Source organism: Argiope bruennichi, chromosome 2, assembly GCF_947563725.1.
Source record: "Argiope bruennichi chromosome 2, qqArgBrue1.1, whole genome shotgun sequence".
Classification (NCBI taxonomy): Eukaryota; Metazoa; Arthropoda; class Arachnida; order Araneae; family Araneidae; genus Argiope; species Argiope bruennichi.
In genome coordinates, this window is record NC_079152.1 from 35,695,449 (window position 1) to 35,720,328 (window position 24,880).

General features: G+C 28.5%; 1 protein-coding gene across 4 annotated transcripts in view; it reads right to left on the minus strand.

Moving 5' to 3' along the window:
• Positions 1 to 24,880, minus strand: part of LOC129958118 (protein artichoke-like) — a 433,828-nt gene that overhangs the window by 219,716 nt on the left and 189,232 nt on the right. The window contains exon 3 of one of the 4 annotated variants that reach the window (XM_056070339.1): positions 6,239 to 6,324. The exons of the other annotated variants lie outside the window; for them this stretch is intronic. The gene's annotated coding sequence lies outside the window, so the exon portion shown is untranslated. The remainder of the gene's footprint in view (positions 1 to 6,238; positions 6,325 to 24,880) is intronic. 4 annotated transcript variants of the gene reach the window in all.

Genomic DNA, 24,880 nt, shown 5'->3' on the forward strand with positions numbered 1-24,880 from the left:
CGTGAAGAATTCTTCATTCTCATTATTTTCCATTTTAGCAATTGATGATTATTTTTTAAAAAAATAAATATTATTTGATTCTAACCAATTCTCTGAAGTCCCGACCAAATTATAGTCATTGGAATTTTCAATTTGCGAAGATGAAAAAAATATTTTTATCGGAGAAATTTTTTTTCCTGCTAAAATCTTAAAAAGGAAAGGTTAAAACAAACTCTTTGCTTCTTCCCGAGATTGAATAATCAATCAATCGCACCAAGACTCAAATGTTGAATTTTCTAGTTCTTCTTTTAAAATTGTTCTTTCATTTTTAAACCAACCCTTTGATATTCAGATATTTCTTATTGAATTTAGTGTATGAAAATATTCGAGATTTCTCCAACCTCGAATATATTTATTTTCTCTTAACTTTTCAGATAAAAATGCTAAATATGTATCATTTTACCGAAAGCACCTGAGAAATGTGATGTTAAGCTAATAAAAAAAGAAGAAGAAGAAGAAGGGCCCCCAACGCAAAGGAAAATAAACGCCGAACCAATCGATAAAATAACATAAAACGATACAGACATAAAAAACAAGATTTAGGTCGAAAAAGGAAAGAAAAACGTTATAAAATTCGGCAATCCACGATTTACTGTTACGAGTGCTCAATAAAATACAAAGATGCATTCCTCTCATATTTCACTTTTATGTTTTTGAAACTGAAGCCTCTGCTATGCAAGACAAGCCTGGAAGCGACTCGAATAATTTTTCTTTCTCCCTCAGTGTTTAAGTCGGAGTCACCGATGCAAGTTGGAGTTAAATACTGTTAGCTGGCTTTATAAAGAACCATAGGTTTCTGTATTAATCATTTAAATGGAATCGTTTTATTAAAAAGCCATTTTATTTAATTTCATCAACAATCTAAAGATAAATAATTTTTTCTGACATTCTTAGTGAAATAAAAATATAACATGGGAATTAAATAATGTAGATAAATATCTATTAGGAATTAAATAATATATTTATTAAATGTTCTTAATTCAAATGATGAGAGTGACTCCATTTCTTTGTTAAATAGTAAATTGCGATAAAGGATAAAATAAATGTCGTTAATCATTGTGAATAGTTAACAATGACCTATTTAACCCTTTAAAGGGCCATTTTTTTCTAGTCATATTATGTTAAAATATTTTTAGGCTTGAAATTAGAACAAGAAAAGGGATTTATTTAGCTTATTAGATAGATTTAATTTGATTAATTAATTAATTTAGTTAATTAATAATTAAGTAACAAATCAAGATACATCATTTTGTTTGAGATAAAGAACTGAAGCATCTAAGTTTCTGACTTCCTAAAAAAAATTGTCAAAACTTTTGCCAAACTACATAATTTCATACAAAGATTGATAAATTTGGTAAGAAGCATACTTCCCAAGGCCTTAGAAATGGTTAAAATATAAGATCCGAATATTTTTTTTTATTTTTCTCTGCTTCTTTAAGTCCGGATCATTGATCCACGTTGTATCTAAATAGAGTTAGTCGGCATTAAGAAGCAAATATTATTTCAAAAAATTAAGAATTACATGTTTTAATATTTTAACAGAATTGGCATTTTAACATTAAGATTTCATATTGTATTTTAATTTCCAGTTTAAAGATGTGCCACCTTAAAACTGAAAATTTAAGATTAAGTAAAGGTAATTGGATTTATGAGGCAAATATTATTTGAAAGAAAAATAATTTCAGTTCTTTCATATCTTTCATATCTTTCATCACTTTAATTTTATCACTTCATTACGAATTTTACTAAGCTTTATGGTAATTTAAATGATGAGTCATTTTAAAGGTGAACTCATTTTGATCATAATCAGAATGAATTAATAATACGAAGTGATATTATTGAAAGTAGTTTGAAGTCAGGCATGCTATTTATTTATTAGAATATATTTATATATTATGCTAGATTTATTTATTATGCTATTTTTATAAATTATATTAATCTATTCATTAATCGTAAAAAGTCCATTTTTATTTTTCATAAATTGAAAAGAGAAAAAAGTCCATTTTTATTTTTCATAAATTGAAAAGAGAATTACTTTATTGGGGTTTGTTGATTTGGATCAAATTTTATATTTTGATAAGGTTTTGCTTTTTAAATTTTTTACACACACACACACACACACACACACACACACACACACACACACACACACACACACGCACGCACGCACGCACGCACACACACACACACACACACACGCGCGCGCGCGCGCGCGCGCTATTCTTTATGATTAACTATTACAGGATGTTTCTATATGCTGACAATATACTATTGCGCCATCTTTTTCGAGGTACTTGCATTGCTGACATAGGATGGTGTTATGATAGTACTTCAACATTTTATGAGATGGCGCTGTATAACACTTTTCGAATACGAATGTTTCTGCTCGCATCCGGTAACAACAATGCAATTGTTGTATTAACCAACCCGAATAACAAGTTGAATTAAGGGAATTCATGATTTTTCTTTATTTAAATGTCCAATTCATGTGTAGGTAAAATTCTTGTGTATAAATATTCATATGTAACTAGTACGTGATTCGTATATTTAAATCTTTTTACCAAAAATGCAAAATTTTCCAAAAAAAAAAAAAAAAAATCCGAGTGAAGTTGAGTTTCCCAGGTATTCTCATTAATACTTGAAATTTTTTGCTTGAATAGTTATGGTTTAATCTTGATTTAAAATTATTCAAAATAAAACAAACAGAAAAAAAAACTGGTGAAAATTTATTGTTTTAAAATTCTTTCCGATTCTTATTTACTATTTTATTATTCTATTAAGTTTTAGAAAGTACGATTTTACTTACAAGCATATGCAAATAATTTTCTACTATTTTTCTATTCATTTATACCATTTCTTCCCTAAAACATTAAACAATGAATGAATTTCTGAATTTTTTTTATAGAATGTTATATGTGTAAAATGCATTCTTTTGATTTATTTTTATACAAAATAGCGTACTATATATCTTTGGAAATTTAAGAGTATTTTTGAAATAGTGATTTATTTTCTCTTTATTATCTCGCAATTTTTTTTTAAAAAACATTACTTCCATTTATTTTTTCCTTTGCTATACTTTTCAGTGATGTTTCAGTGTTATAGGCTGAGGAAGAAATAAATGAACGATTCATTTATTATTTGCCTCTAATAAAATAGTGAATTCATTGGAAAGCAAAATGTTTTTGTATCTCGATTCCTTGTAAAGCTCTATAATTACTTTAGATTCTTACTTATTTGCCCTTCACAAGATAAAATGTGTCAAGGGCGAAGCAGTTTGCGTATATCTTGTTCTTTATGTGGGCTTTTAAATAATTCCCTTCTTCTTGGTGTTCTTAGTTACATGTTTCCAAAAGCATATTGCACTTTTTCATAAGAACTTTTATTCAAGAAAACTAAATGTTAAAAATGCTAAGAATTTTTAGGAGATCATTCTATTTAATGCTTTAACATATGCTATTTGGTCCAAATATTCGAAATTTTGATTTTTTTTCTAGAATTTTAAAATTATTGCAGTGAATATGTCACCATTCATTAAAATAAGGGAGTAAAATAATGTAAAGGAGTAAAAATCTCTTCATTGATCTAAGTGTTCAATTATCTTTACAACGCGATCTTTCAGTACAGGAAGCACGCACATTAATGATTTTTATTTAAATAAATATTAAATTATAATATAAATTTCTTCATTTTATTGTAAATATTTAAAAAATGAACAAAGTTTGACAGTCCCCAGTCGGAAGTAGAATTGGAATAAATACTTAACATTAAAGGGGAAATTACCTTTGCGCAGTAAAAACAGTTCACAGAGTTCAGTTATATTAATGTAATGTTTCAAAAGAATATTACAGTTACTTTGGGACGGACCTAGTAATTTGAACAGTGGTCAGATGACGAGGTCGACACCTGAGATGCCACTGCCATCTCAAAATTTCCTCACCACACTAGCGGAACAAGTAAAATTGAATCAAACTCCATTGAATGCTGAGAAATCACAAAGGTATGCGGTCAATGAATTGATAAAAAATGATGTTTCTTAGCTTATTATTTAGAATATTATAGATTTTGACATTCTTGCGATGATTTAATATCTAATATAATCTATATTCATCGCTGACCTTTGGCCAGTGAACTGTTCCTTTAGATATGGTTTTTAAAATCTCAACTTTTTATTAAGACAGGTTTTAGTCTTGAATAATCACGATGTATCTCAGTGTCGTACCGATCATGAAAATAATAATAATAAAAAAAACACATTCCTGTTTTTGATTTCTAATTATTGATAATTGCTGTCATGAATATGGTGCCTTCTCTCATTCATAAAGATATTCTTTATAAAAAGATTAAACATACGAAAAAGTCTCCAATTCTTCATTTTCGAGAGTATTTGCCTCTCAATACGAATAATTTAGTACAAAAAGCAGATAAATTTATCATTTTCATTTAGTTACTTTTTAAATTAGGATATAAATTACATCCTTCTTGATTCAGCATCAAAAATAATTCAAATGGCAATATTCACTCTCAATTGTATTGGAAAATCTCAAGTCCAATACTTTAGAAAGAAAGAAATTTAAAATAAATGAAATATTGTAATATAGTTTTCTTTCTAAGCTATTAAACTTATCTAAGCTATACTCGAGATACAAGGGAGTATAGCTTAGATAAGTTATTGAATATATTTAATATGATACATGAATATATTTAATATGAGCCGTGTATATAAATACAGAAAGTTAATATATTATAAATATTGTAGTTAGAAATTCTTTAAAACATTGTTAAAACTTAAAAAAATATTTAAAAAACTATATGAGGAGGCGGTGTTTATATAATAGATAGCATCTATCCAATATGCATTATTACATTAAAATTCAATTTATTTATGTTAGTTGTTGTATAATCACAGCGATATATAGAAGATGAAATGTTAAAAATCAACTTTGTTTATATTACCAAATGATTTATCTAGACTATAATACTCTAGACACTATGGAGCTCTGTAGTCTGAATTACAGTCTCCTAGCTGATATATGATCTGTATCCATTGCTGGTCCTCTTTAAACACGCGCCCTGAGAAAAGACAGGCACAATCGTTTCTTCGGTCGTTGTTTTAGAAATCTCTGCCTTTTAGGGTGTCACCTTTCAATAATCGTGATTTACGCACCTCAGCTTCAGCACGACCCTGGAAATAAAACCTGTGTGTGGAAGAGCCTTCACCTTCGTGGAAACATGTTTCCTTGAAATTGTATTTTCACTTGTTTGGTGTGTTTCTTCTTCTTTTCCGGAACTTTTTTTTCTCGACGTCTGGGTTTCTTTTTCCTTCTTCTTTTGCGTTGTCCCGAGAAAAATATTTTCTGCTGAGAAAGTCAATTTTTTATCCTTTGTTTTACGGACGTCAGGAGATAGAGGAAATGCCTTTTATCTGTTCAGCCTTTACGGGGGTGGAGATACATAAAAATCCTTTACGCTCTCAGATTCAAAATGGTGATATTTTATCCCCGCTGAAACTATCTCTTATCAGGCACGCGTAAAATTTCAGATAGCTATTGTTGTGATAGAAACCATTCGACCATTTCGTATCTGAGGGAAAGTTCCAATCTTTCCCTATTACGAACTAATTGGTACATATTTGATTCGAAACAAATACACTATCTGAAAAATTAATTGGTTTAGTTAAGTTTAGTTATATTAACGTCTCGCTTTAAAGCGATATTAGGACTGTTTTGGGACGGATCTCCTAATTTTGAACAGCTGTTAGATGTCGAGGATGACACCTGAGCTGGCACCAACTCTCCAAACTACCACACCACACCAGCGGGAGGACATTTTCCCCGATGTATTTAACTTGCACTAGACCAGTTTATACGACGGTTCTTCTGTGGAATCGGGTCTCGAACCTGAGACCCTCCGGTTCTAAAGCGAGACCTTACCACCAAGCCACCGCGGCCCGAAAAATTAATTGGACACCAATTAATTATATATATGCCATACAGTTAAATGATCCTTTAAAAGAGTTTTGTTATATTAACGTCATGTTTTAAAGCAAAACTAAGGTTCTTTTGGAAAGGACCTCGTAATTTTCAACCGGGGTTGGATGATGGGAACAACACCTGATGTAGCTCCCTTTGCCCAAACTTCTACACCAACACAACTGGAGGAAATTTGACCCCGACATATTTAGCGTATACAGGCCACTTACACAATGCTTCTTCGGTGGAATCGGGTCTCCAGCCACTGAGCCCCCAAAACGACAGAGACATTAACGCCAGGTCACCAAGGGCTTTCCTTTAAAAGAGAGTTTAAGAAATAAGAGGAATTATAGTTTTAAAGATAAAATAGGAATTCCAGTTATTTATAAACACTTTAGGTACAAGTATGTGAATATCATTCTGTTTTCCACATTTAATACGACATTTTATATTGTGCTATAATTACCTACAATCTGATGATCTGGATTTCTCTAATTGGTATATTAAGTCACACTGCCCGAATTGTATCTAATTAGTATTTTCTGTAAATCTGTTTACCCATGTAAATAGAAGTCTGTAAATCTATTTACTCATGTAAATAGATAAATCTATTTACACATAAGAAAATTCTCATTCGAAATTTGCAATTCATTATTATTCTTTCTTTTGCTCAGTTTCTCTAGGGAATGATTGGTTATTTCGAATTCGAAATGTTTCATGACGCGTACTAGATTTCGTTTGTTTTTTTAAGATTTTTGGCGCAAGAGCCACTTTTGGCTGAAATGCATGGTATGGTTTGGATGCATACATTTCATGATATTAAGCCATTGTTTAAAAGTCAGCATCAGTATTTAAAACATTAATACAAGGAAAATTTGGTTAAAAAGTTAAAAACTGAAGCATGTTAGGATAGAATAACAGAAGAAGGAAAATATCAAATATTAGTGAAAAGAAAAAGAATGGTTTTTAACATGTTAAAAAGATTTAGATGTTGCATTTCTTCTATTAAGTCCCACAAGATTATACATGAGGAATTTAAAAAAAAAATCTGGCGATAAGGATTAAAAGTCATACTTTCGGTCAGAATATGGTTGACTGTAAAATCAGTATTGCAAGGGAAATATATTAGCATATCCTCTCCAAAGATGAGATGCTTATGGTTAATATATATACTGTGTCTTATATGAATAGTCAATTTGACACCGAACTAGATTTAGATAGCTTAATAAGAAAACCCCATTCAAATTTATTGCAAGGCTTTACCCTTAAATTAAATGTGAGGCCATGAAGTGTTTTGGGTAAACATGGATTGAATACCAGGCTACTGAAATGGCTATCAAAATCAGTGACTATCTCAAATTTTATGAGCTGTAAACTGTTTTCCTATCATGTGTATTCCTACTATGTAGTTATAAGCAGTAATCATTTCAAAAACATTAAATATAATTGTTTCATTTTAAAGATATGAAATAAAAAAAATTGTACACATCTGTACATATATAATAGGATAATATTTATAAGTTGGCATATTATTTATAAATTGTATCGGGCACCTAAACACTTGTCAGGTCAAACAGTTGGACCATTAACAACCAAATTTCAACTCTCAGTTATTTCTTTCTTATGTAAATGCTTCTCACATTTTTGTCAAAAATAATCTATAATTTGAAGAGTATTTTTCTCAATAATTTTGGTGCGAATTATTATTCAAAAAATCATTTAAACTCCATTTTAAAATGTGGAAAAGAATTCTTTTTTTCCATGTCGCTATTTAATTTCCATTCAAGTTTCTTTCTTTAAATTTAATAATTTTTTTGAAAATATTTTAATTACATTTTACAACAGTATTTTTCATAATTCAGTTTCGGAAATTAAAATCGCTATTTTTGCAATTATATTAAAAAAAAATGTGTATGTGCCTTATCATAGTTATGTAGTCAGAATAAAATTTAAAAATAAAAGACGAAAAAAATTTATTAATTTATCACATTTTTTTTTCTGATGAAGCTTGCTAAAAGTCTGGATCTTCTTCTTATTCTTTCTTTCTTTTTTTTTTTGCAATGGATTTTCTTTATTGGCTCTGTCATTCCCTTTAATGTAAATAATTAATACACTTTTTTTGCGCAAAACAACATGACTGTAATTAATTATAAGTTTTAAAAGAAACGTCGAAAATCAGATAAAAGACATGTATCAATAATAAAATTAGTTTCATTAATTTTTAAAAGATTTTTACGTTAAGAATTTTGAACAGAAAAGAAGTTTGCAATTTAAAATTGTAAATTTTTTTCTCATGCCTGTCTTCCGATACCAGATTTCGAAATTATCACCCGAAGTCAACAATGTTAAGAAATAAGAATGAAATTTGAAATCAATCTTTGGAAAAAAACTAGTCTGCACACTTTTTAATATATTTGTTAATGTCTGTCTCGAAAAAAAATCGAATAATCAGTGTCGAACGCTTTTTATAAAAGGTTTTATGTACGATGCTGGTATTATGCAGAAAAGCAAAAGGGATATAATTCTAATTTTTTGCATCTCCCAAAAGATTTCCTTGTAAATAAAGTGTTGAAAAATTATAAAATAAAGGAATTTATATATTTATAAAAAGTGCTTTCATTTGAAATGAATATTACAGCTTAACTTCTTTGATTTCTGCATCTTCAGCATTTCTACTCTATAATCTGGACATTTTCTTTATGTAAATGATCGTATCTTATAAAAATACACAATACTAATTTGTTTAAAAGTAAAATGAATTCTTATTTAAGAAATAAATTCTTTGTTTTTTTTATTCAAAACTAAATGGGAATATTTATGCTAATACTTAAAAATATCTGCTCAAATCATTGCATATATATATATTTGCTTTGCACATCAAATTTATAGCTTACACTCATTTTAATTTCCCATTTTTTTAGAAAAAAGAAAAAAATATTCACTCAATTTCAAACTTATGAAAGTTTTTGAAAAAAATCGTTTGGTAATATTTAAGCCTGTCAGATGACTCTAATTTAAATGGAAATTTAAATTTTGATTGTACGCCCAAAGAAAAAAAGTATCCCAGAGTATGTGCCAAATTTTAACTCAATGATTTGAATTATCTATTATTTTACTTGTAATCAATTCGGTCATATTAAATAAGAAGAGAGTTCATTTCAATTTTTAAATAATTTAATGGAAATATCATCTTCGAATAAAAGGAAAATAATTTCAAATTCATCTCAATTTTCAATGAACATTACATGCAGCTTACGTCATGGATTAGCTGGGATCCGCAATAATCAATTCTTGTTTGTCATAGAATATACCCCACGTTTTAGATAACCCATTAATTGTCACGATCAACATTTGGCGATTAGGGAATTTACTTACATTAATCTGCGCCAAAAATATATTTGACACTCTCGACAGTTTGATTTCATTCTATTTATATTAGTCATTATTGTGGATGAAGGAAAGTGTGTATTTTGTACTTTACAACTAATGACAAACTTGAAATTCTTCTGCAAGTTAAATGGAATAGAATTGTAATATTTGAAGAATTATATTTTTGGTTTGGTTTTTTTCTGTTCAATCATTGCTTTTTTTATTTTTGATTTGCACATCAAATTTATAGCTTACACTCATCTTAATTTCACATTTTTGAAATAAGAAGAAAAAAAATAGTCACGTAGTTTTGAATTTATGTAAGTCTTTGAAAAAAATTCTTTTTGTAATAATTAAACCTGTCAGAAGAAATATATAACATAAATATGTGATTTAGAAGTTCGAGAAACGTTCGGTTACTCACTAAAGTTTTTTTTAATTAATGATTTTATTTATAATTGTATAACGATGCCTTTTTCCAAAAATATTAAACTATTTTTTAAAATATAATTTGAATACAATCATAATGTTACATAACATTTTGTATATATTATATATATATATATATATATATATATATATATATATATATATATATATATATATATATATATATATATATATATATATATATATATATATATATATATATATATATATATATATGCACAAAAATAACAATTATGCTTAAAAAGGTTTAATGGTTACATTTGGCAGTTAATGGATTAAGCTGCAATTTTGTTCTAAGTAAATAGTTAGTATTAAAAATAATATGAACTGCATTTATTTATTTTTTAATCTGTTTTTAAATATTCTTCTAACCGAATTTTATTTTGTTAAAAGAAAAATTCTTTTTAATTCTGAAAATTGTAAATTAATCATTCAGAATTCTTTGACTCTTACTGTTTTTTTACTTTCTCGTGTATTAAGTACAGAGAAAATAATGCAATCGTCGGAAAATTCGAATACGAGATTTTGAAGAATTTCCATGTTTTAGACCTCCCTAATTTCAAAACATTCTCCTGATTCTCCTGATTTCTGGAAAATATATTTTTGCCCGTCCGTTCGTCTGTCTATTAGATAACTCAAAAACACTTTGGGCTAAACGGAGGGAATTTAGTATAGGTCCTTTTCAGTGAATTTGTACATGTCTTTCAAATCTTGTGCAAAATCTATTTAGAAGAATCTATTCGAATGTAAATTATCACGATAACTAGCTAAAAGAATAAAAGAATAAAGAGAGCTAAAAGAATAAAACTTGGTACAAAGATTTAACATCTATAATGTAGACACCTACTAAATTTTGAGCCAAACGTCAAGAAGATGTAGAAAGTCTATTCGTCTGTACATTCAGACGCATGCAAATGTGATAACTCATAAATCCAATGTCTTGAATATATTAACTTTTGTATGTGATTTTGTGACTGCAATTATAGTTCTGTGTCAAATTTTGATTTTCAATTGGTTGGGAAAGAATGTGTCAAAAACAGAAATTCATTTTTAATTAGAAAGTAGGAGATATCATTTCGGGGAGATCACGCTAGGTGCTTTTAATGCAATAATTTTTAGATGCCAATTTTTGGCATCTAGAAGCCTCTTCTCGTAGCCAGAGACCAAAGATGAAATTCAGAAAATTTAATCTTTTTAGTTACGTCAGGTTATTAGATATTCATAGTGAAAATTTTCATTAAATTTAATTAACGATGTTAGAGGAGTTTTATATGATATTGCTAATTTATGACTTTATTCGTGGTAAATGGAGTATAGTGTAGAGGAACTTTTTATATGTGGTTTTTGAAAGATAAGAAAAAGCCATTTTGCTATAGATACTTTTATTTTATTTTCAGTATTTTTATTGCTTAACGGTATAATTAATTACCTGACAGAAATTTTGATATTGATACTTTAAAATGACATGTGGAAGTTCAACAAGAGATAAGTAGTAGAGTAAGGCGTCGCATTAAATCATATACTTTGTATGCTTGATAAATTCCATTTCATTAAGCTCATAAGTAAACCTTCAGAGTTCAGCCCCTGGCCAGCTCCTCTCACTTCAACCGGCCATAAATTTCGAGCCACCACAAAAGACGGGCGACAAACTGACGCCATCATTCAACGATAAGCACATTGGACGGAAGCCAAGGCTCAAAATGCGAAGGGTAGGAAAAAAATGCCCACACATGGAACGTTCCTGCGACATGCAAGAGGAGAAATTGAAATAAATACCGAGTGAAGGTTCCAAAATAATCTAAATTTGAGTTGGAATATAAATTTAGAGAAAAGAAAACCCCCAACAGCAAACCAAATAAAAAAAAATTGGGACATTTCTTGGTAACTGGAAACATCGTTCTATTATCTGTTTTGAAAGTGAATATAAGATGGCTTCTGACAGTGCCATCGGCGCTTTATTGGGAACGTTAAGACGTCAGTGATGCCACTTTTGACGTAGAAATAAATTGGTGGTAGGTGCATTGTGCTTTTGGAGCTGTCAAATCGTAAAAACTTCAGATGAAAGAGAAGGTAAGAAAGAAACAAAAATGGCGGAGGTAAACATAATAAAACATTTGACACTTTAATTTTTTTTCCTAAGGAAAATCGAAATTTGGTGAGAAATGTAACAAAGGTAAAACGCTTTTAATTATTCGAAGTATTGAATCAAAGAAAAACAAATATGTTATTATATTAGAACAATTTTTTATTTTCTCGTATACAAAGTGTAGAGAAAGAATATTAACCATAAAAAATACGATTAAAAAATACGGTTATACGAATTTGCATGTTTCGGACCACTCAGAATTCGAAAAACATATTTTTATAGCTGTCAGTTCGTCTGTCCATCTGTGACAATGATAATTCAATAAAACGCTGTCAACTAGAGAGATGAAATTTGGTATATTGTTTTAACACCAAATCTGTAGATTTTTATCAAATTTTGAGGAAAATCTGTTCAGAGGAAGTCTATAGGTCTGTATGTTCAAGTGCAGGCGAACTAGTTAATTCCAAAACGAAGTGAGCTAGATGGATACAATTTGGAGCAAATATTTAAGGCTCATAGGGTAGACATCCAATTTTGGGTAAAATCCAACAAAGTTTGATCGTATGTGCATCTGTACTTTCAGAAACATGTAAATGCGACAAAAACTCAATAACTGAATTCTATCAAGTTAGGTTTATGATTTTGTCACTACAATTGTAACGCTGTGACAAATTTTTATTTCAATCTATTGAAAGAAAAATTTGGTAACATTCTTCTAAAACACAGATTTGATTTTTGGAGGCTTTTAATCGCATGCCATAGATTTATCACCAAAAAACCTGCCAAGCGTCACACTATATATTCAGTAAGAATGCTAATTTCTCCTTAAAATTCTAATATTTCATAATTATTATAAGCTAATGCCAAGTAAGCGTTTTCTAGGATAACAAACTTATTAAAGAGCATTTCCATACCTTATTAAAGAGAAAGTTTTCAGTAGACCACTCCAACTGGTTTAAATAGATATACTTTTATTAAATAATTTGTACTAAAATGTTCATTGCACTTTAACATGGGTGATTTTCTCGATTTTTAAGTGTATATAAATATAAACTTACTTAAGATGTAAGTGTGTTGATAAACTGATTGCAAAATACATCTTTAGGTTGATTCGATGACTTTTTTTTCCTTAATAGAATCCATCCATTTTTTTTCTTTGTCATCTAAATCATATTTAAGATTCCGAAAAAAAAATGACTTTGATTTCCCAATACAATAAATGATCATTATAATCTTAAATTCAATATTGGTTTATAGTAGGTGAATTGTTCGATTATTGTACGGCATTTTTATCTTAAAAATTCTTCAATTATCTTCCAGCTTTTACAACTCAAGTTGTAAACAGTTTCTGTTCGTTCCATTTTAATATGAGGTCCGCCAACAGATAGTTGGGGTGGTGAATCCTTTTGGTGTCGATTGAAGTCAAGCTTTGTTACATTTATTGTAAATGAATTTGAATGAAACAGAAGAACTCATATAAATCATATTTGATTAGTGTATAACCTTGGAGGCATAGTGTAAACGTCCTGAAAAATCAGAGGATATTTCTTATTGGCATTGAAAAGTCATTCAGTTCATATAAAAGTTTTTCAACCATGAACACTAGCTAATACAAAAAAGATTTCGTTTAAAGTAAAGGAGGTAATAATGTACAGGAATTTGAAGAAAATTCAACAGTTATGAAAGTTTAGAAAAAAAATATTTCGTAATATTGGAAGAAAAGTTCCTTGACATTCAATTTCAAATTACAATTTCAAACATTTTGTTATTTAGCCAGAAATAATTCACATGGCAACTGAATTGTAAATAAAGATGCTGTTCCTTTCTTCATATTATTTTTATCCATTTCTAACATAATCTTTAAATTTAATAAAAAGCAGATATACGAAATCCCACTTTTAGTGGAATAATAAGAAGTAAAATTGTCTATTTTAATTATGCCCTGCCTTTTAATTTTAGATTTATAACTAATTATTATAAATATAATGAAATTCTGAAATCACTTTTTTTAAACCAATTATCGAATGCTACCGCAGATGAGGAATCGATATCCAAATATATTAATAATAGTAATATAATGCATTGTCAACAAGAACACAAGGGTATACAAAATTTCAATTTTAGAGTATCAGATATTAAGCAAAATATTGATTACAGAATCCCATCTTTATAATCGGTAAACATATATGCATCTATTTAAGGCAAAAAAAGCAACAACAACAAAAAAAAGGTTAACATTATTGTTGATTTTTATAGATATCGGCAATAATGCTGATTCTATTAAAAAGCAAACACTTACAAAATATTTAGCTTAATTGCTTTTGTGCCACAGAATATATTTTATTTACAATAATTCTAAATTTTCCATGTGTTAACTTGAATTCTATCTTTATAAATGAATAATAATTGAAATTCATATTGATTAACATCTTAAAAATAGTAAATGATGAAGTGAATGTTACTCTAACTAAAAATAAATAAAAAAAGCACTTTCTATGAAATGTAGAAAACAAATAATTAAAAATACAGGAACTTAAATTAAATTTGAATACAACAAATAAATGCTAATAAATTAGATAAGCTGAAGGAGAGGATGGAATCTTTGATCGCTCTTTGGTAGATCAAATAATAATGAAGTCTACAAATCATCAACTTTTTGACAGTTTGAATAGATCACCTTGGATCAAGTATACCTAGTATTTTATAAATAAAAAGCATTGTACCACTAATCTTGTCAAAGGAACTATATTCTAAGGTACTAAAAGTAGAAAAGGATATATTTTCTAATTTAAGCTTTCATAACATATTCTTGATTAAGAACAGTAAAACTACTGTTGGCACAAAATGAGACTATTGGCCTATTTACACTATGCATTTACCAATAGCATTTCTTAAATGTATCAGAATATATTTACGAAGCAATAAGTAATGTTTGTAACTCTTACTTTTCTATAATGAAATAAGGTACAAATTTTTATTCGGCACTGCATTTTTTCTCAATTGCCAAATTCTTTTAATTTCTTTTAATTTCAATTTTTTAAAGTAATTAACTGAAACAAACAATTAATAGATGATTTTTGTACTTCAAACATAAATTTTCAAATTTTGATAACAATTGTATACCCAAACTAAAGTGTTCAAATGCAAAAAATAATCAAGGAAATTAACAACAATTTATTTTACGATTATTTCAAAATTAATACAATGAAGTGACCAAATAAAAGTTTATTTTTGATCGATCCGGAAAAAAATTATTTTTTTATAATTTATTTTTACCAAAAGTAAATGTTTTTGAAAATTTTCATTTGTTTACCTTATTTCGTTTTTAAAAAAATTTTTTTTAGCTATATTTGTTTGGGGACCAATTTCACACATACGCGACAATACATAGAACTGAAGTTCACATTTATAGAAAAATAAATAAGAAAACACTTGAAAATAATGGCAAAAACATTTTTAGCGTTATGCGGGAAAAAAAATTGAGAACTCTGAGTGTCAAGCCTTCCACCTTCGCTTAGAAATTTCTCTTGACTCTAAATTCGACTTTAAGAGCAAGCGTTTCACGATAAGCTGCAACATACTTTTCAGCATTCAGAATATATTTGAGAAAATAAACTCTTCCCGAAAATTCTGGAGGCGTGAAAAGTTGACCACTTGCGCCTTCTTTTTTCCTTTCCTTCCCCCGACGAAAAAGGAACCTGTCATTGTTGGCGTCGCGTTGCGCTAACATTTTGACAGACGAATAAATTGGTGGCAACATGAAAGTTGCAATAGGCTGTCTTGACCGATGCACAAAAAGAAAATTTACGGACTTTTAGTGAACCTGAGAGCTTTTCCTTTTCAGCGGGTGGCTCCTGCTTATAACCAACTTTAAGTTTAAGCAGAAAGAGGGGTGGAACACTCATCTAAAAAAGTATTCTGTTTACCTCCGAAAAAATTCAATATTCGATATTCAGTGAATTCAATTCGTGTTTGGGATTTACAACCTACTTTTTTGCATATTAAGATTCTCCAAGAAAAATGCAACTTTATTAGGTTTTTTTTGTTAAGAGTATTGCCAAGTGAATTGAATGTTGCAGAATTTTGAAATTTGAAAGTCATTTTTATTCCATAGAGTGAATTGTATTATTGAATAAATGTGTTTATTTATTTTAATGAAATTCATAATATAAATGGAAATAAATGAAATATATAAGACATGAAAACCATAACTTTGTTAATGAATCAACACAAACAAAGTTTAAGCAGAAAGAGGGATGGTACAATCACCTGAAATGATATTCCATTAATATCTGAAAAATTTCAATATTCGAATTAGTAAATTCAATATGTGTTTGGGACTTATGACCTACTTTTTTCGCATATTAAGATTCTCCAAGATAAATTCAATTTTATTAGGTTTTTTTAAGAGTATTGCTGAGTGAATTGAATGTTGCAGAACTTTTAAATTTCAAAGTTACTTTTATGCTATAGAGATAATTATATAATTGAATAAATGTGCTTGTTTGTTTTAATGAAACTCACAATTCAAATGGAGATGGATTAGAATTCCATAGAATGGATTTGAATTAGGGAATGGAATAGAATTATTGAAATATATAAAGCATGAATAAAATACAAACAAAAGATAGATATAAAAAGAATAAAAGAAATATTTAATTTGCCCTTCTAATATTTTTTTAATAAAATTTCTATTCAAAAATAATTTTTTGATTAATCTACTACTGAGTAAAGTTTCCGAACGGTGGAATTTGTGATTCAACCTTCAATCAATTTGATGATACTACACTAAACAATATTATAGCTAAGCAAAATAATTATCAACAATAATGTGATGGAGTTGATAACAATGATAAAAGTTGATAACAATGATTTTCAGAAAGTCTGAAGACTATGAAATGTATTTTTAAACTTTAAAATCATAGAAAAATGTTCCTATTAACTTATTTAGTTCATCAAAAACTAAATTTTTTTTAACTTTTAAATTCATATTAAAGCTTTTAATTATTAACTTTTGAATTCATAAAAACTGTTTTGATTTTTTCATCGTTAAGGATAAAATTACCGATAATTCCTTTGAATGTGCTACCCATTAGAAGTTGTGTTTATATAGTTATTTAGAGCAGATTCTTTATTATATTCATCACAATGAATCCTGAAATCCATTTTATTTGTTTCTTCAAAATTCTTTTTATCTTTGTATTTGTAGTAAAAATAGTAAATGAATAATTGTTGTTCTATGATGTTTAAAATCTGAATTTCAAGAAGTACACTTTAAGTGCCAAACAAACAAGAATGAAGATTTGTAAATAATTCCCAAGCAAAATATATTATAAATGTAATAGACAAGGATCCAAATGTATTTGCAAACTGCATAGTTTAAAGACAATATTCTTTTTTTTTCTTCAAAAACAAGTTATTACTGTGTGTGCTTTTGTTCCAATCAACATTTATAAGTTGATTTGATTTGTTTTAATAATTTTTCAAATGTGTCTAAAATAAGAGTTTGAAGGACATTAATCAGAGATATTGACAAATACACAATACTTTTAAGAAAAATTACATGTCTATTGAACTGTATTAGTATATTCCACAAATAAATAAACAAAAGAAAGATTATAATAGAAAAGAATACAAAAGAAACATAATGCCAATATATGCCGTACATAATTCTTAGAAGTATTTGTTTTTCGCACATATATTAAATGATATTCGTTTCATTTGAAAGCTAATTTAAATTGCTTCTTTAAAAAAATAAATACATTTTTTTGAAATATCTAATAAAAAAGAAACATAAGTTTAAAAATCAATCATTATTATAAACGAAAAGAAGAAAAAGTATCTTGATGTCCAAAAATCCTCAAGGGTTCTTAATTTTTTGTTGTATTTATTTAGATAGTAATGACTGGAAATTCGGAATTCACCAGTTATTTTTTAATTAAACACCACTATATATAACACATAGACACAGAGTGTTTAAACATTCAAAGTATTGAGAAAAAAGCATTCCATTGTTTTGTATGCCTAATTTATCTATTAAGTTTGTCAGGAATTTTGAATTCACTCCTTATATCTAACCTGATAAACTTTTACGCATAAAGAGATTACCTGAGAAATTGCTTTTATTTAAAAATATATTTCCCAGAAAAAGTAATCTTATTGAAAGCTAATTTCTTTTGTTAGAAAAATTAAATTTTCTCTGTATAGCTGTTTGAAACAACTTTCTTCGTTCAATGATTCTAAGAAATACAATGAAAAAGGAGGTATATTTGTAAATTGTCACTAATATTTGCCTAGTTTAATGAATTAAATTGAATTTTGGCATATATATATGTTCTAATCAAAAAGCATTTAAAATATTATAGGCTGCATTAAATAATTCGATGTATATTTTAACAATTTAGTTGCTTTAATCGTGAAACTAAAAGACATTTTAGAACTAAAGATTAATCAAATTCGATTGCTTTTCCAACAGAAAATATTAAAATTTTGCTTATGCAATCCTTTATAATCTGATTTTAATTCTCGAAGAATTATTATTGGTCGTTAATATGAAAGTTCAGGCATGGAATTGTACGATTGGCCATTTGGATATGCATTAAATTTCCAGAAACATTTCTATAAAATTAATTAGATGTATTTGTCTTTTGAAGGTAAATGGTTATTGTCCGTATTTCATTATCCTTTATCTAATGTGTGCGAATGAAAGCAAATAATTACCTATTTATTAAATAAGCATTTTGTTAAATATATAATTCAACTGGTACGTTAAAGTCGCCTAATCCTTTAGTTTCTATCTGAATTCCATTAGATGAAGTAATATTTTTCAAAGAGAATTTTATAGGATTTTCTAGGAAAATTGCATCAAATAAATATAATACAAATTCTATATGGCAGAATATTCCTTACGAAATCTTAGAATAATTTCCACTAACAAATTGTAGATTAGTTTTGTGTGTTTTTTGTTCTACGGAAAATTGTCTAAGAAATAAATTGTTGCGTAGTTTATAAATATTTTATACATACATGTTCTACTATTACCAAAAGGTTGTTTTACATTTAATAATTTAATACTACAGTAGGTACGGAACATTTTATATGAAAGGCTTAAAAGCAATATCGGTAATAATGATATGAATTTAAACAAAAGAATATATTAAAACTTCTCGTGTACTTTAATAAATTCATCTGTGATTCCAAAAAGTAGGCAATTAATAATAGATTAGATTGGAAATTTCAAGCATTAAGATAAACAAAAAAAAAAGAATTATTTTATTAGAATTAAATATACCATTTTGATGGTAAATATAAATTTCGTTTTTAAGTGAATATCATTAAATATTAAAGTATATATTTGTTTAACATATCTTATATCAAATTAAATATTTTGTAGGATGTCCTAGGTTATTTATTTTAATATGCATGATTAGTATAAACTCTTAAACTTTATAGGGTAGTAAACTTTAAACGTATAACGTAACTTTATAAAATTTTATAACGTAGTTTTATAATCATGACATGATAATGTGGAAGATTGGGATAAGCGAGGATAGAACCTGGAACTTTATGGTTCGCAGCCCAGTAACATGAACATAATACAAAAGCAATTGCTCGTGCAGCGTAGCCGTTAACTGGCTTATAAGCTATTCACCACAATAGTTTAAAAAGTTAAGATTTTGTGATAAACATTCACCCTCTTTGCAAGAATTTTCCCAAATTTGAAAAAGGTTTGATATTAATTCACAAACCAGCGGAATGGTCTCGCATATTCTCCGCGAAAAATTATGGGCCTTGGATAGGTCGCAAATCCGTATATAGCATTAATTGAAAAAAGTAAAGGAATCAAAATCTTTGACTTGAATCTAGGGTTTGTAGTGATTTTATAATGATAATTAGTCTTTTGAATACTTTTTCAACTAACTCAAACAAATATTTGATAAGAAATTACAGTTGTAGCCACAAGATCAAAACCAAATTTCATTGATTTATGTTATTTCATTCACATGCATGCGGAATTATAGAACGACAATCCTTCAGAACTTTTGTTTCAAAAATTGGTAAGAATCTGGATTTTGGATGCTTAATCTATGTACCAAATTTAATCGATGCTATTTCTTACGTTTTGTAGTTTACACGTTTACTTGTACTTGAACATCCAGACAGATAGACTTTACCTGAATGGATTTCCTTCAAATTTTGAGAGAAATTTATAAATTGTGTCTTAAATGTGTATACTGGATTTCATCCGTCTAGTTGAAATCTTTGTTGAGTGTTTGTGTGCGTGGACAGACAAACAGATGAAATACCAAAAAGGCGTGTTTTGGAATCAGTCAAATCGAAAACTTGCATATTCATCAAAGTTTGCTGTTCGAATTTTTTGACGATTACAATACTATTTCTTTACATCGTATACGAGAAACTAAAAAAAAGTTTATTGCATTCTTTTTCAGCATAGTAAAAGAATATTTTGAATATATTGATTTGCTTCATAAAATATTTATGAAACGGATGATCCCCGATTGAATTGTGATATTCGAAATCCGATTTCACTTGAGATATGTGGTTTGCATTCAAAAACGACTAGTTACACATCCTCATAAGTGAGTCGATATCGCTTTCAAAAGTGGTCGTAGACACACTTTTGAATTTATTTACATTAGATATTTACAGTAACAACATATTGTGTTGCTCTGCGTCTTCAAAATCATCTAGCCATGGTTGGAAATTATGAGGTACATTCACAATAATTCTGGTTTGGATATATTACTCTATCCTATCAATTAGATTAAAAAGAGAGGAAATCTTAAGATTAGCTTATAATTACGTGGCATGGTAAAGATGAAATTTATTGTATTTCGCAACAAACATCTCTATAAAAGTATCTGAACTACTAAAATTCCTAATCTATGCCTGGAATTCATAATAGGTTTATAGTATGTTGATTTATTCGGAGGTCCCATACTACAAGTTTCAAGTACTTTTCCCATTAAAAAAAACTTTTTGTGAGTCTTGTGAACGTTAAATTTGATGCCGACAAAAAACCTCTTTCTCTTGATACTGCATTTTAATTCGACTACATGATACCGCCTCAGATATCGTCCTTAAGATCTGATTACAAAGTATTCCCAGGAAAATACATCTGTAGATTCAGAACAAGGAATTAATATATAATAAAACACATAATCTACCGCTATGTAAAATAGATCTAAGCCGAAAGTTTTCAAAAGTTAAATTGTTTTCATTTGTAGTTATTTGGTATATTGATTTTTGGATTGGACCTCCAATATAGTTCTAATTATCATCAGTTTCACTTCAACAAAAAATTCAACAACAAACTTTTTCCAATTCTTTAAACGAGTATTAAAGATCATCAGCTTAGTTTAACTTCAAGATAATAGACTGAAATTTACAGTAACAACATATTGTGTTATTATGGTATTGTTCTAATCTTCTTGTTTTAATATATTTTACGATTTCATATGACAAAGTTTTGTGATTAAGGATATATTTTATTGTTTCTAGAGCTGGAATCAACCTTGGAATATGTATGATTGTAAGTTCTGAAGTAAACTTCTGACATATATCCAATATATAAAAATAGATGGTCTTCTTTCAGGAATTTCAGTATACATTTTTTCCTCTCTGAGTCCCTTAAAAAGACAATTCATATTTGCTATATGCCGTGTGTTCCTTGAAGAGAAACTAGGGAAACATCTAACAGCAGATTAAATCTCAGCAATTCATTGTCATCAATGAACCAGTCAATGAAGATTCTTGTTAAAACAGCAGTCAAAGATAGAACCTTCTAAATACTTTGAAGAAAAATTTTAACTCGTTATAATATTGGTGGGAGAGTTGAGTGTTTAAATAAATAATAATATTATTTTAAGAACCAAAATTATCTCTATTTATTGATATCAAAGATTCTTTCAACAAGCTCAACACAAATTCTCAGAGAATTTGGTTAATTCTACTTTTTAATACAATTTTATTCAATACGTTTTCTTTTCTACTACTTTATTGACAAACCAAGAAATGAAAAGAGTACTTCTAAATGAAACACTGTTTCATCGCGTTCTATCAGATGAAAAGTTCCACAGTCAAAGACAGACACTTCTAAATCCGATTCAAGTTACGAAGAAAAGTTTTAACTCGTTATATTACTGGTGGGACATTTGATTGATGAAATAAGTAATCATATTATTTTAAGAACCAAAATTATCTCTATTTATTGGCATCGAGGTTCTTTCAATCTTTTTTCAACAAGCGCAACACAAATTCTGAAAACCTTTGGCAAATCCCACTTTTTAATACAACTTTATTCAATTCGGTTTCTTTTCATGAACTACTTTATTGACAAACCAAAAAATAAAAAGAGTGCTTCTAAATGAAACACTGTTTCATCGCGATCTTTCTAATGGAAATTCTGGTTAAGACCACACTCAAAGACAGAAACTTCTAAATCCGATTCAAGTTACGAAGAAAATTTTTAACTCGTTATATTACTGGTGGGACATTTGATTGATGAAATAAGTAATCATATTATTTTAAGAACCAAAATTATCTCTATTTATTGGCATCGAGGTTCTTTCAATCTTTTTTCAACAAGCGCAACACAAATTCTGAGAACATTTGGCAAATCCCACTTTTTAATACACTTTTATTCAATCCGTTTTCTTTTCATGAACTACTTTACTGACAAACCAAGAAACAAAACAAGTGCTTCTAAGTGAAACACTGCTTCATCGCGATCTGTCAGAGGACTCCTAATTCTCTCCAAAAAGAAAACAATCCGCCATTTCCCATAAACCCATTTCTCCAGCTGTCAGCGTGCGTTAGACGCTGTCCCTCGCACTGGCAACCGATGAAAAATAGTTTCCGATATGAGAATAAAAAAAAAATGTAGTCCCCAACAAAATTAAAACGACAGTTACTAAACACAATTTATATCCTCTGCTGGAGAAAGAGTTGGAAACCCTATCTTTAACTCTTCAGTGTCGTTCGCGAAGAACTCTTTTGACAGATAAATATATTACCGATAACACCTCCAGATAGTTTGAACACGGAAAGACGTAATAAATGCCCTCCAGATAGAAGAGACTTTTAACTGGAAAAATCCATTGTTTTTACGAATGGGGGTGGAAGGCTTTGTAACAGATAAAGGTGCGAAAATTATTGCTAATTCAGGTAAACTGTTACATGAGAAGTTCGCGAAGCCAGAAAGAGGTTTTTCTAACGCATTTTTTAAGAAGGTAAATTTTGACAAACTGTGCTTTAGGGAAAAATAAACCCTCTCTGTAATTTACTTTGTTAAGATTTTGGTGTTTCGCAAAGTAAACAGGAAATAAATAGTTAACGAATAAATGGAAACAAGAAGTCCAATTTCTCCAGAGAAAATAGAAAGGTTGGCAAATTTCTTATAAATTAAAAAATGTGTAATAATTTCTCTTTGTCAACATATGAGCTCATTGATTCTAGAAATGGGTTTTATCTAATATACGTTTTTATGAATGACGGGTAAAACGCTTCCATCAATTAATGTTATATGCGAGGTCTAATTTAGTAGGCCTCCACGAGGTGCATCCTGGTTAACATTATATCTGCTACGGCTTTGCCTCCTTCTTTGTGTATCTGACATTTTTTTGAGAATTGGAATGTTAGAGATCTTCTGGGTATTTGTTAAATAAATAAATAAATAAATGTTATATGCTTACATATATTTTTAAAAAATCAAACTCTATAATGGAAGTAAAAATAATTTATAATTGTCATTGTTATAAATCAAAAATTAATTTTCTTTTAATAATAATATTTAATTATTTATACTTACTATTATTTAATTCTTATATTAATCTCACTTTTTAGTACAGTTTTATTCAATCCGTTAACTTTCTGTGAACCATTTTGTTGACTTTGTTTCCGTTGCTACACATTTATTCTAATTTCTTATTTATTTAACAGATATTTTAAGGTAAAATATCCTGTGGCAAATAGTCTGTGATTTTTTTTTCGGCTCATGGAATGAGAATTTTCTGAAATTCTTTTTTCATTATGTGTTTAATTGTGATAAAATATTTTCAAATATATTCAGTCATGGCGTATCTTTTAACTCCATAATTAACAGCTATTCAGCCAGACGTTCATATTGTTTGTTTGTTTGTTTCTTATGGCACTTGCCACTGACAAGCCCACTGTTACGAAGACAGCGATTTAAGCCTGAGGGGGACGTCTCTTATTTTTTATAGCAGCGCCAACTAGGCCCAAGAGTACGACTTTGCCACTCGCGCATCACTCATTCGCTTGCACAACCCCTTTTTACAGGAGGGCACATTCACACATCTCACAGATAGAACAACAGAAGAACAACCATGCCCAATTTCATTTCATGTCTTTAACATCTAAATAAGAAGTTACCCAAGGATTATTTTGATAATGGGGAAGATATCTGTAATAGAACTATTTTCTCCTATTACAAATTTCCTACTATTGGTGGGATACTCTACATCCAACAGGTTTAGCAATTGGGTCACAGAAGTGGGAGTCTCTTTCCCGAAGTGAGACCCACAAGAAAATAACATTTGCGTTATAATCATGTAATTAAATTGTTCCACAGACAGATAATTTACAGAAATAAATTTCATTTCCAGAATTCTTGATGATCACTTGTAGCTCAGGGATTGAAGATTGCATCATCGTATATGCTCTTTCGTTTTCCATTAATTAAAATTTTGAGTTGTATATAAAAAAGAATTAAATCTATGGTATATTATTTTCAGTGAAGGTTATTTAATTTCGTAATAAGTGTAAATATATTTAATGTTTGACATATAATTTTTGTACTTATTCCCATTTCAAAATGATAAAAGACAAGAAAATATATATGGATATACTCTAACATCATATTTAATTTTTCGTTTTCACAAACTCAAATTTCTACATAATTTAAGAATAAAGAGAATGCATATTT